Genomic DNA, 18,101 nt, shown 5'->3' with positions numbered 1-18,101 from the left:
CAGAGGGGGTCAATGGCGGAGGATCGGGGGGACTATGCGCCGGGGGCCGGCAACATAGCAGGGGGGAGGGTATGGGGGGCAAGGGGGAAATATCAGCAGGAGAAAAGCCCCTGTCAAATTTAAATTTGGGAGCAGCTTAAAGGGAAGATTTTCCCCCCGGGTGGGTGGGGCATCGCAGAAAGAAAGAAATCACGGTTTCCAGTCCCCTCTGAGGCCTGTCCCCTATGGGAGAAGAGGGCGTTATTGTTGTGCCCCTGGGAAAAGGACTTTTTGTTGAGGGCGACGCTTGATAAGTATGTTACACAGGGGCACAAGGAACAGCATAGGGGCCCCCGAGGGAGAGTTGGGGGAACGGCAAAGCTTCGGGGAAAAGAGAAGGGGTTTTTGGTGTAGAGGGATTTTGCCTGCTAATTATGTCAGGCTTCCCAATGGGGAGGAGCAGAAGGCGCCTAGGGGGAAGTGAAAACCCAAAAGGGGGGATAAATTTAAGATGAGCAAGGAGGGAGGTTTAGGCAAAGAGTAGATATGGTACCATAATCGAGATTGGAGGGATCAAGGTAACAGAGATGGAGAGATTGGATCTAAGCCCCAGGTTTTGGACCAGAGTCTGTAAGATTCGGGGGCGGCGGCGGAGTTTTTCCTCAAATGTAAAAAATGGTCTCAAGACAATTTGGAGTAAAAAATAAACCCAAAAGAATTTGCCGGGGATGGAGTGCTATACAAGAAGTAGAAGTTTGGGGCCTACCGGTTGAGAGAAAAGGATGGAGAAAATTTGGAGGGAAAAAAGTGGATGCCGTGGTTTTGGTAGGGAAATACTGATGATTGCAGACTGAAGGAAAATGTCGGAGATTGGGATGAAGTGCCCGAGGGAAAATGGTTTAAACATAGTGATCAGGTTCTAGTGGGAAAACCGATATTTTCATTTTAAAGGCAAAAGGGAAAAAAGAGGGGCTGAGTACATGCCTTGTAGATGTATTCGAACTAAGGAAATATATGGAAGAGGATTTTCGATTGAAAAATTTCACTGGAAGGAAAGATTTTTTAAAAGTCATGTTTCCACATATCCGAGGAGGAAAATTTTTGGAGAATATGGTTTGTATCACATCTAAAAGGATGAGAGGGGGGGGGGTGGGAAATAGCGTGATGAAGTGAAAGTACTCTATTAGCTTATCACAGTACGGGAAGTGGTAAAAGGAGAAAGTAAACTGGGAATGGTCACTAGGGGGAAAAAAAGCAGAAGAGACCAGTGGAAATCTAAACGAAGAAAAGGGGGAAGCATGACAATGCTAAAAAAAGATTCTGTGGGGGGGTCAAAGTGTGTAGGGTAACAAAATTAAAAAGGTCATTGTGGAGAGGAAGGGTTTTTAGGGATGGGCCCCCGGAGTTGGTGATAAAATCCCCCCAAAGTGTGTGGGGGATTTAAAAATTACTACGGGGAAAGGGACTGGAGTTAGGCAATTGATTTTCAAAAGCAAAAAAATCAATGGTTGGATAGGATAGTAAACTGATCCAACGCGAAAGGTGCTCATAATTGTAGGACAGGGTTTTTGGAGACAGACGAGACAAAGAGTGTGAAAGAGAAAAAAGGTAGTTGGGGAATTTGGTTTTAAAAGGGGTGTAAAAAGTCTTTGGAAGAAAAGGCGAAGGTCAAAGGGCAACGAGAACGAAAACCCCCAAATTCCAATGTAGGAGAGCTATACCTTATTTATCATGAGTGAAACTTTATGTGCGTGTTTGGAGAATTTGAAGGGAAGGTTTAGGGGGGGAGAAGGAATGAAGGGGGAAAGGGGTTTTTATCAGGAAGGGGGGTTTAGGAGGGGAGGATCTGGGGGGGGATAGTTGGACTAAGGGATTTTGTAGTACCCAGGAGGGGGAAGGGGTAAGGGAGGGTTTTGTATTTTGGGGCTGGAGTAGGGGGGGGGGGGGGTGTTGGGGGGGGGGGAAGAGAATATCAGCTCACGATTTGGGGGGATGTGGAATTTTAGGGTGAAAACGGGGGTTTGGTGCATTTTTTGGGGCTCGAAGATAATTTTTATCAAAAAAAGGGGGGGGGGGGGATGGGGTCACCCGTGGAGTTTTAATTTTGGACCTCGGGGGCTCGGTACGGGATTTCAAGATCATTTCGACTATTTTTTTTTTTTTTCACGAACCCCTAGACGTCATGAGATCACGTACAAGGGTTTTAGTAAGGGTGGTCGTCTTGTTTTTTCGGGGAAAACGGGGAAAATTTAATCTCGGTTCGGGTTCTGCGACTATAAACGCATAAGGGCAGGGGTTTAGGGGGGGCCGTGTCAATGAGTGTGGACAAGGTAGTAACTTGGGGGACCCAACGGGGAATTATCTGAATTCGGGTGCAGGTCAGCTGTACAATGTGAAGTATACTTCAATTCCCAAAGTTTAAGTTGTAAAAAAGGATGGGGAAAGTAGGGTTATGTGCTGAGAAAGAGAAAACGAAAAAAAAAGTTGAAATTTTGGGAAAAAGGGAAAAGATAGATAGATAGTAGGCAGGTAGGCAAGATAAGAAAAAGGTGTGTTTTATGTATGTTTGTAGCAAAAATTTGGTGGAGGAATGTCGCGGGGTGCGACCTATTGTAACGTCACAAAAAGGAAAAGGACGTCATGCATTTTGCTTTTGAGCAAAAAAAAAATTTTTGGGTTTCAAAACGCATACTTCAATAATCCCAAGGAGAAGCTACGCGCCCAAATGCAAGGTTTTTGCCCTATGGGGTTTTCAAAGTGGCCACCACTTTATGAGTATGATGTTTTAAAAAAAAAAAAAAAAAAAAAAAAATCTGATTTACCCTCACAATGTGGGCAAATTTACCGAGATAATGCACTGGCATAATGACTTGGGTTTAAAAATCCACCATTTCACCAAATGAGACCATTTTAGCTTTTTCGAACACGCAAAATTTATTAAATCTAAAAGGGTGTAAAAAAGGAGCTTACACTCCGATTTGGTCGCCCACGGAAGGCACGCGGGGGTCCCGGGCCCTGGCAATCACCCCTAAATTTTTCACCCGGCCCGGGCAATCACCGCTAAATTTTTCAACCCCGGGAAATAGGGTTGTGGATACAAGCATCCGTCGCGAGGGGTTTAAAAGGAAAGGTTATATTTCCAGAAAATAATTTTTTGGGAAAGTTAGTGGGGTTTTGCAACACCTCGGGGAGGAATGGAGTAGAAACGTTTTGATATCCTTTCTTAGTCCGTGGGGCAGGCCAAAACCCTTTTTGCACAATCTGACCAATTTTTTTTTATAGAAAGGGCATTTTACTGGGGGGTCCCATTTTAAGTTTTGGGGGTTGAAACAAAAATTTTTCCCCGGGAAGGGGGTTTAAACTAAGAGATCAGAGTTGATTAAGTTAAAAGTTTGGGTTTTCAGTGTTACGGTAAAGAGACAGAACGACGGGTGGCTAGGGAAAAAAAACTGCAAACTCGTTTTGGAGGCTTTGGCTGGAAAAGTTTTGGAAAGTGGGACGCTGGGGGGGGGACCCACAAAAAATCGGCCCTTTTTGGGGCTGGTTAAGGGTTTAAGGGTTAAAAAAGCAAGAAAAATTTGGTTTGACATCTAAGGTCATGAAAGCACATAGTTAATTTTGGGGAAAAGGGGGGTTTAATTTTAGTGATTAGTTGTTAAGCGGGGAAAGGGAAATTGGGGAGAAAAAGGGTTAGGGTGGGGTGTGGTAAGGGTTGGATTGGGTGAAGGAAAATTTAGGCGTTGAGGAAAAGGAATATTTTTGGTTGAAGCAGAAAGTGTGGGATTCTGTAAGAATGCCCTGATGGGTTTTGGGGGGTGGGTTAAAGGGGAGATAGGGGGGGGAAAGGGCAGAGGAAAGGGTTTTTTAAAAACCGGGGGCCAAGAAAATAGGATGCTTGGGATTGAAAGGGGAACATTACATAAAAAAACAAAGGGTGGATCTGGTTGTAAAATAAAGATAGGAGTTTTTGTTAGAGGGGGTTTTGGCCAATGCAAAAGCGGGCGAGAGCGGTCTCCCAACGTCATTCCCGATGAAATGGAGCCGGACCGGGAGTTTAATGGGTTTTACGGGAAGAATTTTTAGTGGGAGGCTTGACCAAAAAGTTTTCCATCGTTTATAAAAGAAGGCCCTTAAAGTGGGGTAAAAAATCCGTGGCTGGGAAATCCGTGAAAAGGGCGTGGTGGTATGATGGGGAACATAGGGGCGTGGCGTGCTATGAAATCTCCCTGTTCTTTGGGCCGGGGAAATTCCCAAAACAGGCGGGGGGAAACCCAGCAAAATTTTATTTTTTTAAATGGATGTGGACGGTAGAACAACCATTTCGGGATTTTACAAAAAAGGGGGTTTGGGTTTGGTGGTATTGTTTATGAATTTTAAGAGTTAGGGGAGCCCAAAAAAAAATTTTTAAAAGAAAAAAAGGGGGAAGTGAGTTAGGGTGTTTTAGAGCAAAAGGGGTGCATACAGTTCTTTTGGGAAGGCCTTGGTTTCGGAGGGAGTTTTTGAAAGCACTTTTTTGGGAAAAATTACTAAAACCCAGCCCCAAGGTGGTTTTGGAGCCATCAGTATATATGTAAATTTACTAGAGGAATGATGGAGAAAATCGTCAAGGAAATGGGGGTTGAGAAGGCGGGTAGGAGGGATATTTTTTTTTGGGGGTGGGGGAAAAAACAAAGAGAAAATATGGGGAGGGAATGGACAGAAGGGGAAAGGTTGGAGGGGGGAAAAGGGGGAAGGGAGAGATTACCCATGCGGGTGGAGAAAGGAGTAGGTAACGTGGAGATGAAGCTAAGGTAAAAAGTAGGGATTGGGGGATATTTAGTTTGGGGGGAAAAAAGGTTGGTGGAATCGAAAAGCATCGGGAGAGAAAAAGGGCACGACGTAAAAGATAGGGGAAGGTTTTCCCTGATTCAGTGAAACCGGCTTAAACTGGGGGGGAGGAAAGGCGCCTAGTCCCTTAGCGAAGACCACAGTGATGGTTTGGGTACCCAAGAGGGGCAAGGAGAGAATTGAGGCAGAGGATAGATATGGAACCCCAAATTTAAAGGGAGGGGAAAGGGGAAATCAAAGTAACATGAAGAAAAAAGGAGATTTTTTGCGATTGACCCTCGATATATGGGATAGTTTTTTTAAAGATTCGAAGACGCGGAGAGTTTTTTTTCTTTAATGTAAAGAATTGGTCTCGCCAGGACAGTTTGGAGTCAAAAAGGGACCCCTGGGAATTTACCAGAGGAATGGCTTTGGGAAATTTGGATTTGGAAATATAGGAAGAGGGGGGATAGGGGACCTAACGGAGCGAGAAAAAAGGGATGGAGAAAGATTTAGGGGTTAGAAAAGGGGAAAAGCCAAGGGTTTTGGGGCCCAGGAAGAAAATGAGAGATTGCGGGGATTGAAAAAAATTTGGTTAGGATTTGGTATGGATGTGCGAGGCATAGAGGTTAAATCATAAAAACATATGTGATGCCCGGGTTCCTGGGGGTTTAAAATGGGGACAATGTTTAAAAAGCAAAAAGGGAAAATAAAGGGGTACTGAGCAAAAACTCCCTTGGGGGAAAACCTTCGTTTTGGGGAAAGAAGGATGATGTGGCAAAAGGTTTTTTTGACCTGGAAAAGTGCGTTGGGAGGGGAAGGACTTTATAAAGGGGACCCCAGTTTTCGTATGCCTAGAGAGGACATTTGTTGGAGAATATGGTACCGCCATGTCGTATCATTGCTTTTTTTTTAGATAAAAAAATATGCTTTTTACGGACCCATGGGTGAAAAGCAGATGTAATGTCTAAAAATGAGAAAGGGGGTAAGGGGTGTTTTCGGGCACGGCAAAAAACCAAATTTGGGAAAGGGGGAAAAAGATTTGAGTTAAAGTTTCCCACATTAACCCGGAAGTTCCCATTCACAATATTTTTGCACAAGAAAGCTGTGCGAGGGGGGCGATAGTCTTGGGGGAGGGACCCGATTTATTGGGTTTCGGGAAAGGGGAAGGAAAAAAGAGCTTCTCCCCAATTGGGGGGGGAAAATTTTCCTGATGCCATATTTTGGTTGAAAATTTTTTAAAAGGAAAGGGATAGGGGGAAGAGGGGGAGTTGCCGGAGCATCGGAGTAAATTTACCGTCAGGGGCCTTTCGTTTGTAGGGAAAAGCAAGGGTTTTCAGGGGGAAAAAATTTGGAGCATTATAGGACGCAGGGGGGAGGAGGGGGTAAAGGAAAGGGAAGGGATTCTCGGGGTGGTTTTAATGAAGTGAATGGGGGAAAAAGGTTTGAAAAAACCCACTGCCTGGCTGAAAAAAATAAACCCTTTTTCTTTAGCGAGGAGGGATCAGAAATGAGGGTATCTCGAATAGGAGGACAAGGGGCAGGATGGGGGGGATTTTTGGGCCTTTAAATTTTTATGGATTCGGCCCCAAACATTTGAGTGGTGAGAGGATGAAAATTGATGAAAAAATTTCCCCCGCTTTGTTTACTTTTCCCGGATTTTTCCAAACGAAGATTGGGCAGTTTTGCTTTTTTTAAAGGAGAAAAGGGCTGATAGTTGTTTTGGAGTCCCCTCTCTGGTAGGGTAACTTTTCCCGGGCTCCCCAATTTTTTAAGCGAAGTGCTTTAGTGCAAAGGAATTCCACCATGGAACCTTTTGGGGGAAAATAGGCCCTTGGGGTTCGAGGGATAGCTGTATGTGCAGCTTTTTAAGACTGTATTTTTTGAATTTCTAAAAGGGAGGTGGGGGAGGATGGAGGGGTATGAATAGCGAGAGTGAATTTGAAAGTACCCAGTGGGCCCTCTATCAAAGCCCCCAGCAGGGGAAAGTTGGGGGGGTACTTATGAAGTAGGAGAAAGGAGAACGGGGAAGTGGCCCACTAAAAGGGAAAGTGGTTTTAAATATGCCCAGTGGAAATTTTAAATGAAGAAAAGGGGAAAAGCATAGAAAGAGGCCCAATGCATGAAAAAGTTTGCGTGCTTTGTACCCAAAAGTGGTGGGGCGTCTGAATTTAGAATACCCAAGGTCACTGTGGAGAAAAAGCATCAAAAAGATGGGCCCCCCCCAAATTTTGGGAGTTGGTGATAGAATCCCCCCCGGGGGGAGGGGGTGGCGGCAGTTAAATTCACCAACTATGAAAAAAAGGTGATTGAATTGGGGAAAATTAGTTTCCCCCCAAAGTAAATGGGGGGGGAAGGGGGAGAAAGATGAAATCACTGTGATCCAACGTTTAAGGGAAAGATTTTAAAAAACTGTGCAAGGGACATTGGGGTTTAAAAGGGGAGGTGTGACAAGGTTTTTTCCGATTGAAAATTAGGACGAGCCCCAAAGGGAAGGGGGAAAAGAGACAAAATAAATAAAGGGGGATTGGTATTGGGGATTTTGTAAGAAAGGTCTTTAAAGGGCATCCCAATAGATGGATTATAAGGGAAAAGGGATAGGGAAAAAGGTCAGGTTGTGGGAGGGGAAAAACCGGAATTTTCCCAATGGGGGATAGTTATATTTTTAGTGATATAGTTTGGTAGTAGGGTTTTGGAGATTTTGGGGGGGAAGAAAGCTAAGGGTGGGAAGGACTAAAGAGGTCTGAGAGGGGAAAGGGTTTTTTTGGTGGGGGTTGGTTTTTCAATAGGGGGGTATTAGGAGATGGAGGGTCGGGGAAAGGGGGATATTTGGTGACATAAGGGATTCATTGGTATCCAGGAGGGGGGGAAAGGGGATGAGGGGATGGTGGGGGGGGGTTTAATTGGGGGGGGTTGGGGGTTTCGGGGGGATGGGCTTTTTGGGAGGGGTTAGGGGGTGGGGTGTAGGGGGGGAACTTTAAGGAGGATGGATATCAGAAATTTATTTTAAAGTGTGAAAGGAGGGATTTGGAAGGGTTTTGGGGGAGTGCCCCAGTTTTCATGGGGGAAAAATTTTTGAAATTTTAAAAGGGTTTCTTCGGAGGAGTTGGTTGGGGATTTTGGGGGGAAAAAAGGATTTCTTGTGGGGGGGGGGGGAAGAGGGGGAATTTGGGCAAGCGAGGGCAAAGGAAAGGTGGGGGGTGAATTTTTGGGGTAGGGGAAGGGGGGGGGGAAACGTTTTTTCTGTCTGTTAGGGGTAGTACGAGGAGGGAGGGGGGTATTTGTTGGGGTTTTAGTGGTGATTAAAATATCTGTATTTCGAGATTGGAGTTCTGGATTTGGATGGAAAAAAGATTTTGCGGGGGAAGGTAGGGGGTAGAAGGGGGGGATTTAGATGTAGGGGGGGGGGGTTTAGGGGGAATTTGGGTTTAGAATGAGCAGTATTACGGAGTAAGGAGTAAGAGAAAAACCCACGTCGACGTGTTCTTGTCTGGCTTGAGCCAATTTTGAATCTGAGAGGTTTGCTACCTCAGAAAATTTGTAGGGGGACAGCCCCTATAAAAAAACATTTTTGGGGCCGCCACATTTCACAGTGCGTGATTGGCAGAGCAGGGTTTGATCGGGGATTGGGCCCGGTTTTGGGACATAAATGGGGATCTGGTGTGGAAAACCCGCAAAAGTTTTTGATGGGTGTCCTTTGGGCCCCCAAAAAAATGGGGGGGGGGGATTCTCCTCCCATGTAGACGTTAGAGGGAAAGTCTGTTTTCGGGAAAGGTTTAAAGGTTTAAAGGGAAAGGTTTTTAAAAACAAGAGAAATGTCTAGGGCATCTTTAAGGGGCATGTAGCACTATAGTTACGTTTGGGGGGGGGTGGGGTTTAGTTAGTGATTAGTTGTCTAAGCTGGGCAAAAAGGGAATTTTTTTTAGGGAAAGGGTTTTGGGTCGGGTTGGTAAGGAGTTAGATTAGATGAAGGATAAAGTATGCGTTTTAGGAAAGGAATAGGGGTTTTTGAAGCAGGAATTTTTGGGGTTCTGAAAGGATGTCTGATAAGGTTTTGGGGGGTCGGTAAGGGAGGATAGATGGGGGAAAAACAGAGGTACGGGTTTTCAAAAAGTGGGGACGATAATTTGGATGGGAGGGGTTGAAAAGGGGGGGATTACAGAAGGAAAATAAGGGTGGACAGATTTGACACAGATAGGAGTGTGTTAGAGGGGGTGGCCAATGGGTAAACGGGCGAGAGCATCCCCAACTCTGTTCCGATGAAATTGGGGTTGGGCCCGGGGGAGATTTATAGTTTTAAGAATGTAATTTTTTAGTCGGAGGCTTGACCAAAAAAATTTCCACGTTTTTACAAGCAGGTCTTAAAGTGTGGGGAATTTAAACCCCCTGGGTGGGATATGTGAGAAACGGGGGTTGGTATGAAAGTGGGAAAAGGGCGTGGCGGGGCTAGTGTTTTTCCCGCCTGTCATGCCCGGGGTTCCAAAATGGGTGGGCACCCAGCCAAAAATTTGTTGTTTTTTTGGGGGTGGACAGGTAGAAAAAACCCGTTTCTGGATCTTACAAAAAGGGGTTGGTGGTTGGATTGACTTTTTGAAGTTAATGAGTTTTCGGGAAATCAGTAAAAAATTTTAAAAGGGAAGAAGGGAAAATGAGTAAAAGGTTTTTGAGCAAAAAAGGGGTGCATACAAATTCCCCGTAGTAAGGGCATGGATTCAGGAGGAAAGGGGGTATTTTAAAGTACATTGGGAAGATTACTGCAAAACCAGCACCGGAGGTGGATTTTGGGGCCATCAGTATATACATGATTTTAGAGGAAAAGGTTTGGGGACATGGTTTAAGGAAATGTTTTGGAAGGGCAGTAGGAGGGATATTTTATTTTGGTGGGTCGGGGGAAAAAAGGAGCAAATAGGGGGGGAGGTATGGGGGCCATGGGGGGACGGAAAGGAAAGAGAATGGGGGAGAGGTTGGAGATGGGGGAAAAAAGGGGAAAGTGAGAGGGGGGTACCATGCGTGTTGAGAAAGGAGTAGGTAATCGTGGAGATGAAGCTAGGTAAGAAATAGGGGTTTTTGGGTATTTTTTGGGTTTTTGAGGGGGAAATTTGGGGGAATCGAAAATAGAAAGGGGAGAGAGAAGGGGGAAAAGACGTTTGAGATAAGATGGTTTTGGATTCAGTGTACAAAGGGTCTCAACTGGGGAGGAGCGAAAAAAAAGGGGCCCAGTGCTAAAAAGGGAAACCCCATGATGGATTGTATCAAGAGGGCAAGGAGAGGGAATTTGGGGAAAGGAGTAGAATGGGATTTCCCAAAACAAAAGGGGGAGAGGATTAAAATAAAATGAAAAATGAAGGGGAGTTTTTGGGTCTGGCCCCCCTGATATATGGAGAAGATTTTTTAAAATTCGAAGACGGCGGAGAGGGTTTTTCTTTAATGTGAGAATAATTGGGCTCGCCAGGACAGTTTGGAGTCAAAAATGACACCTAGGAAATTTTTCCAGAGGGAAAGGCCTTGGAGTGGATGCCCTAAAAAGAAAAGTGGGGGTAGAGGACCTGCACGTGAGCCCAAGAAAAGGGAAAGGAGAAAGATTTAGAGGTAGAAAAGGGGGAAGCCGTGGTTTTTGGCCCAGGAAAATTTTGATTTAGATTGCAGATTGAAGAAATTTGGGAGAGATTTTGGGATGGATGTGCCGAGGGGTAGATGGGTTAAAAACATTTAACCCTATAGTGATGACCGGGCTCCTTGGGGGGTAAAACTGAGACAATACATTAAACAGCAAGAAAGGGAATTTTAAATGGGACTGGCACACTGCCTTGTGGGACACCTTCGATTTGGGGGGAAAAAAAGATTAGTGGCAGAGGCGTTTTAACCCGGAAAGTGCGTTGGGAGAGGAAGGCCTTTTTGAAGACACCCATGTTTTCCCCCGTATGCCTAGAGAGGACAATTTTTGGAGGATAGGTACCGCCATGTCGTTCATATTCTTTTTTTAGTCAAAAAAAAAGCTAGTACGGGTTTATGCGTGCAAAGGAAAATGTAATAATGTCTCAAAAAAGAGCAAGGGGGTCAAACCTTTTGCTTCTGGCACGGCAAAAAAACCCAATTGGGAAGGAGGGGGAAATTTTTGAGATTTAAGAAAACCAAAAAAAGCGGAAGTTCCCCATTCGCTCTAATAGTTTTTCCAAGACAGCTAGTTTTGTGCGATGGGGCCCATGTCTTGAGGAAGGGTACCCGATTTTTTTGGGTTTTTAGGAAAGGGGGAAAGGGTAAGAGTTCTCGGCCCAAATTTGAAGGGAAATTTCCCGAGTTCCCCAAAAGTGGGGTTTTAAATTTTTTTTAAAAGGAAGGGGTAAGGAGGAAGATGGGAGTTTTCCCGGGGCATCAGTAGGAATACCGGCAGGGCCCCTTCCCTGAGTGTTACGGCACGATTGGAGGGCCCGCAATGAGTTCAGGGAAGAAAAAAGGGGGATTATAGGAAATCATTTAGAGGATGGGGTGAAGAAAAATGGGGGGAAAGTTTTTCGGGGGTCTTAATAGAAGAAGAAGTTTGAAGATAGGTGAGAACCACTACTGACCTGGGCCCCCCCCCCCCGGAAAAAAAAAATCACCCAGTTTATTAGCAACTTGGAGGGGATCAGAAATGAGGGGATTTCGAATATTTGGGGGACAGGGGGAGGGTGGGGGGGATGTTTTGCCTGATATTTTTTGGATTTCCCCCAAACATTTGAGATAGATGTAGAGGATGTAATTGATGAAAATAATTTCGCCAGCTATTTATTTTTCTTTTTCCGGATTGTACGACGGAGATTGGCAGATGCTCTTTTTTAAGGGGATTAAAAGGGGTGATGTTTATTTTGGGGTACCTCTCTTGTTTGCGGTAAAAATGTTCCAGGGTGCCGTTTTTTAAACGAAGTGTTTAGTGCCCAAACAGAAATTTCCCCCATGGAAAAACATTTTGGGGGTATAGGTCTTGAGGTTTTGAAAGGGGGTTAAACTTTATGTGCACCTTAAGATGTATTTTTGGGAAAAACTGTATCATTTCTGAAATGGAAGTGAGGGAGGATGGAGGGGTATGAATAGCAGAGAGTGAAGTGAAAAATTGCCCTCAGCTCTATCAAAAAAACCCCCGCTGGGAGTTAGGGGGTGGTACGTATAAAATAGGAAGGGAAAAGGGGAACTGGAAAGTGGTCACTATAGGGGAAAATTGGGCTAAAACTGAAACCCTTTGGGAAAACTAAAGAAAGAAGGGGGGCATTTGAGCGAAAAGGGCAAGCATGAAAAAGGGTTTCGTGGGGGTATCAAAGTGTGTGGGGGGATTGGGAAATTTTGAAAGTAAGGTCACTGTGGGGGAGAAAGCGCTCTAGAGATCGGCTCGGGAGTTTTTTGATAGAAAACACCCCATAGAGTGTGGCGGCCGTTAAAGTCACCAACTCCGAGGAAAGGTGGTTGAAATTGGGAAATTTAAATTTTCCCAAAACAACAAAGCCCAAAGGCGTGGGGGTGGGGAGAAGTAACTGATATCACTGTACCAAAGATGAAGGAAGATAAATAACTGTGCCCCGGGAATTGTTTTGAAAGGGAGGGGTGACATAAGGGTTTTTTTTATTGAAAGTTAAAGGGGTGAGACAAAGGGAAAAGTGGGGATGAGACAAAATGATAATTGGGGTTGGTTTTTTGGAGGAGTGTTAGAAAAAGGGCTCTTGAAGGCATACAAAAATGGGCTATAAGAGGAAAAAGGATTGACGGGAAAGGGCAGGTCTGTGGGAGCGGGAAACCCCGAATATTCCAATGAAGGAAGTTTTTTCCCTTTTCTGATACAGATTTAGTACGGGGTTGGAGATTTTGAGGGGAAAAAGCAGAGGGGGGGAAAAGGTTGAGAGGGCTGAGATGGGGGAGGTGTTGGGGGGTTGGTTTTTACTGGAGGGGTATTAGGGGATGGAGGTTCCCGGGAACGGGGTTTCTTGAAAAAGGGGTTCAATGTGTTCCAGGAGGGATGGAAGGGGTGAGGGGATGGTGGAGGGATAAATTTGGGGGGGGTTTGGGGGGGGGGGTCGGGGGGGTTTTGTGTTTGGGGGGGGGTTGGAGGGTTGGGGGTAGGGGGGTATCGTTAGGAGGAGGAGGATATCAGCCCGTTCTTGGATTTTGGAAGGGAGCAGGAGTTGTGATTTTTTTGGTTGAGTGTCAGTTTTTCATTAGGTAATCTTGAATTTTTTCAATGGTTTTTTCTAAGGGGTTTGGGTTTGGGGGAGTTTTGGGGGTATAGGATTTCTTGTTTAGGGGGGGGGAAAAAGGGACTGGTGTCCCCAAGCAAAAAGGGGTAAAAGGGAAGGGGGGGGCGAGGGGTGGTGGGGGGAAAAGGGGGGGGAACGTTTGGTTTTGCTTTTACGGTAGTGCGGAAAGGGGGGAAGGGGGGGGTGTTTTGGGGGGGGTGGTTTTGGGGTTGAAAATATTGTAAATAGAGATTTTGGGGTGTTGGAAATTTTGGATGGCAAAAGAGTTTGATGGGGAAGGTGGAGGTAGAAGAGGGGGGGTTAGGGTGTAGGGGGGTGGGTTTTTGGAGAATTGGTAGAGGACAAAATTTCTGGGGTAAGGGGTAAGAGGAAACCACGTCGACGTCTTTTGTCTGGTTTTCCCTAGTCCCCGAGTCCAAATTTTTAATCTAGAAGTTTCTACCCAGACAAATTTTTTAGGTGGGACAGGGCCCCCCCAAAAAAAAATTTGGGGGGCCCCCACATTTGGGGACAGGGGTGTTTATTGTTTCAGGGCCGTTAAAAAAATTTTTTTGGGGAGGCCAGGTTGGGCCATGTGGGCAAACTGGGTGTGGAACGGCCCAAAGTTTTTGGTGGGGTTTCCCAGACCCAAAAATTTTTTGGGACTGACATGGAGGGGGTTGGTATGGGCGAAAAGGGGGGGATTCTTTCCCCCTATTAGAGTTTAAAAGGGAAAATTCATTTCCACGGAAGGTAATTTTTGGGTATGTTAGTAGGTTTTTTTTCGAGACCTTGGGGGGGAAAGGGTACATTTCACTGATGTTGCATATAGTCTGTGAGACAGGCAAGTAGAAACTTTTCCCCAATTTTGACCAAACTTTTTCATAGATTTTTTCAATTTTTCTGGGGAAAATTTTAAACTGTTCGGTTTCAGGTTTTGAGGGTTGGATGGGGTTCCCGCAAGGATGGGGTTACCATATAGGGCCCCTTATTTTTTTTTAATGCTTTCAGCTTTATTTTTAGAGTTACGGGCAAGGGGGGGAGCCGGGGGTCGGGTACGGAAAGAGACTTTTTCCCCACTTTTTTTTTGGGGACATTTTTGGGAAAGAAAGGGGGTTTTTTTAGAGTAGGGGCTGTGGGAAAGGGGTCACGAAAAATCGGCCCATTTGGCTGCGCTAAAGAGTATTCAAAATTGTTGTAGAATTTAAAGGGGAGTAGAAGGGCGGGGCGTGAAGAAGATGGAGTAGTGTTGAGGGGGGGTAGTTTATGGGGGAGGGGGCAATAAGGCTGGAAGGAAATTTAAAAAGCGAGGGGGGTGGTTGATGTTTGGGGGTTGTGGGGGGAGAGGTTTGAAGTTTAGCTTGCGGGAGAGTGGGAAAAATTTTCCTTTAAAGGTTTTTGTTGGGGGCTGTACTAGTAGCATTTATGAGGGGGTAGTTATTTCCGTGTTTGGAGACGTGGTCAAAGGGGAGCCTGGAGTCCGGGAAAACAGGTGGGGTTTAAAATCGTTTTTTCTTTTTGATTTAAAAAAAGGGGCAATCCCCAATTTCCCCCAAAATGGGGGAAAGTTTTCATTACTGGCCATGGTAACCCGGATTATGTTGGGGGGGAAAAAACTGGGCCACCCCTCAGGATTTCCCCCTTTAGGGGGAAAGGTTTAAATAAAACAGGGGAATACCCCAGGCTTTCCCCCAGGGCCCTTCCCGGGCTGGGCACTAAGTCAGCCTTTCATCCTTTTTGCACGGCTCTCCACCTTTTTGGGGGAGGATAGCAGAAGGGTTTTGGGGAAGGAACAAACGAAAAAATGGGGAAAAAAAATAAAAACCAAAGCAAAATTAATTTTATTTGAGGGCTGAGTCCCAAAGGTTTGGGGGGGTTCCCCCCCCATTTGGGTTTTCCCAGTCTCTGCCTCCCCCAAACCCCCCCCCCCAGACAACAACGGGGAGGGATGGGGGGGGGGGCCATTTGGGGTGGGGGTAAAAAGATACAAGATTTTCTAGAGTGGGGGTAAATAGGGAAAATTGTTTAGGGGGGTAGTACTAGGGGGGGGGGACAATAAGGCCCGTAAAGTAGTAAAAAAGGGAGGAAAAAGATTGTGGGGTAGAGGTGATGGGTGAGTTGTAATGTCTCCTGGAGATGAGTGTTGACTTTGGTGGATAATGGACTTGTACGCATTGAGGAGTGTAGGAGTTGCAGTATTTGGAGCCGTGGTCAAAGGAGAGCCTGGGGTCAGGGAATCGGTTGAGTGAATTGGAGGGGCTATTTGATGAAGGGGCAAGCCTCTTTGTCCCTAATAAGGGTATAACCTCATGGCTATGGTAAATTTGGTTTATGTTAGGGAGAGTCACCCCTCAGGGTTCCCTTGAGGGGAAAGGGGCTAGACAACTAAAACAGGGTAGATGCTGTCAGATTAAGGGGCAGTAGGACAAGGGCATGAAGTGGTGTATGTGGTGTGAGGTACTACTTCGGGAAAGGATGACAATGGGGAAAGAATAGTAAGGTGGAAGGGGATAGACAATGAAGAGGACAGTGCATTATATAGAGTAGAGGATTTGGGAGAGGAAGGTGTTTTAATCTGAAGGTTATGTAATGACCTTGAGTAATGAAAAAATTTTGAATTTACAGTATTGACGGAAAAACATCGAGGGGGGGGGGGGGTGATTATATTTTTGGTTGGAGTTTTGGTCAGAGGTAGGAGTCAGAAAATGAGAAATCAAGTTTAGTTTTAATTTTAGGGAGGAAGCCTTCATGCTTGATGGTAAAAAATATTACCCTTGAGGGTGTAGGATAAGTAGAACCATAAATTCACATCCAGAAACGAGGTTATAAATAATAAATTTACTTTCATCATGTTTAAGCATAGATGCTTTTAGCAGGTGCACACTCTCACGTTCCCCTTTGGGAAAAATTCTGGGAAGACCCTTTAGCTTTCGGGAGCAAAATTTTACGTCCCTGGAACAACAGTTTCTCCACTTGAGGGCACAGACATTCTAGAGGAAAAATTTTTAATTTTTTTCTAAAAATTGTTTTACACTATCTTCTACATAAAGTGTATCAATATAATTAAAAAATGAAAAATATGAAATGGTCTTACTTTCCCTCGAGGAAACGGGGGCCCCAGACTGGACCACTCTTTTGTTCTGCCACCACAATCTGAATATCATGAAGGATTTTGCAAGGTCTTGGCTATCCAGAGCTACCTTTTTTCTCTCCTCTTCATTTAGTCCATCTTCTGCAAGATAAGTGTATTGTTTTCTTTTAATCCCTTTTCCCTTTTCTTTGGCAGTCCAGCTGTCTCCAGTTTCTTACGCTCCTCGTCACTCAGCATCACTCTTCATCTTTATCTTCATCCTCCAAAATTTTTTTCACCCAGGTCAAATTTTTCTAGGCGTAAATGGTCTCAGATGCCGGATCCTGTCTCCATCAACAAGGTTCTCCATGCTTTTTGGGTGCTAAAGGGAAAAAATAGGTTCCCTGAGATATGCTGGAAGGGCAGCTACCTTGTCCAAAGGTGATTGAACACTCATTCCAGAGTAGTCACACCATGGATTTTCTCGTCCTTCATCCTCGGCAGGCTGGTCTGCCATAACATGGGGGATCCATGTCAAACTGCAGTTATAGAAGACAATATTTGCATGTATCCATTCAAATTTTGTAACATTACAAGTTCACTAATGCAGAAATACAATTACAGATGCATGTCATTACTCAAATACATGCCATGCCCAATACCCAATCTACATGATATTTTAAGCAGTGTAGCCTCCAAAAGCCTCATTTGTCTAATATTGCACAAGCACATGTTTATTAATAACAGCTTACATCCACAACCTGGATACCGACAGGTGTCCTCTCTGGCAGACAAGTAGGCTTTCATGTTGAAATCATGCGTGGGACTTGGATCAAAGTGAAACGCTGAAGCAGCCATCAGGTATGCACAAAGAATTACTGCTTGCCACATACTGGTGCTGAAATGTCAATAAAAGGTATTTAGAGAAGGCTTACATTTTTATATGCACCATGCAACTCAGTTTGGCAGACACCTACCACTCCTATGTAAACGATATGCTTCCCAAGGGCCATGTACTTTCCACATGTGCAGTAAAAAAAATCCCGGATATTTGGAGCATGTGTTTCGATAACCATGTGTTTTGTCTAGCATTTATATCTTATCCTTTATCAAAAAAGTAAAACTTATTTCTACTCGCACCATGACTTGTATGGCGAAGTTTTATCAATACCCGTTTGATAAATTAAATTATTAAATTGTTATCAGTATAAATGGTATAATGGAAAGTGCAAAACAACACTGTCTGACCTCCGACGTTCAATGTTTACAAATCAGGAACAGGTTTGTAATTGTTCAATGGGATACAAGCAATTCAGATAATTGTCAAATGCTTTACATGGAGGCTTCTAGGTCAATATGGAATGGGAATGGTCTATGCCCTTTATGCACCATGGAGACTTCAGCTTGAGGATTATGGTACTAACTGGCCTGCCTCAGTACTCCACAAACTTCATTGATTTGTCAGATTAGTTTGTGTAAACTAGCAGGAACAAGCGGGGATGTATGTAATATTTATAGATTGGGTCCCAGGAATCACACGAACACCATACTACATTTATGATAAACATCAGTATGAAAAGACTTTGGATAGTCCGACTACAAATTTATATAAAAATGTCATTGATAAAAATAGAGCCTCTGTAGTCCATGGTCAAGACTGCCTCTCGTTCACATGTGACATTGAGCTCCATTTCTCACTGCTCTTTACCTTCCAATTCCTACCCTTAAAACTACTATCCCTCCCTACCTCGCTTCCTTTCTTCACTTCCTCCTCTTATTCTCATCAATACAACCCCTCTCCTTTGCCCTTCCCTCCCCTCCCAATTCTCCACACCAGATCCCATCCTCCTCACCCCGGCTCCTTTAGGACCATCCAAACCACCCTTAGACTTAATTTCCAACTCCAGAAGCACTACGAATAGCACAACCACCAAATTATCCAGTCATATCAACCAGACAATAGGCAGAGACTTGGCCGATTCCAATACTGGCTGCTGAAAATTTCAGTCATGCTTAAAGACCACTTGACCAATGCTGCCAGATGT

The 18,101-nt window shown here is 44.8% G+C and overlaps 1 pseudogene; it reads right to left on the bottom strand.

The window, feature by feature from the left end:
* Positions 1 to 240: 240 nt before the first annotated feature.
* Positions 241 to 16,984, bottom strand: LOC119568613 (annotated as a pseudogene).
* Between the last annotated feature and the right edge of the window lie 1,117 nt (positions 16,985 to 18,101).

Source organism: Penaeus monodon, unplaced genomic scaffold (assembly GCF_015228065.2).
Source record: "Penaeus monodon isolate SGIC_2016 unplaced genomic scaffold, NSTDA_Pmon_1 PmonScaffold_1013, whole genome shotgun sequence".
Classification (NCBI taxonomy): domain Eukaryota; kingdom Metazoa; phylum Arthropoda; class Malacostraca; order Decapoda; family Penaeidae; genus Penaeus; species Penaeus monodon.
The sequence above is the reverse complement of the archived record's forward strand: the minus strand, read 5'-3'. Positions and strand labels throughout refer to the sequence as shown.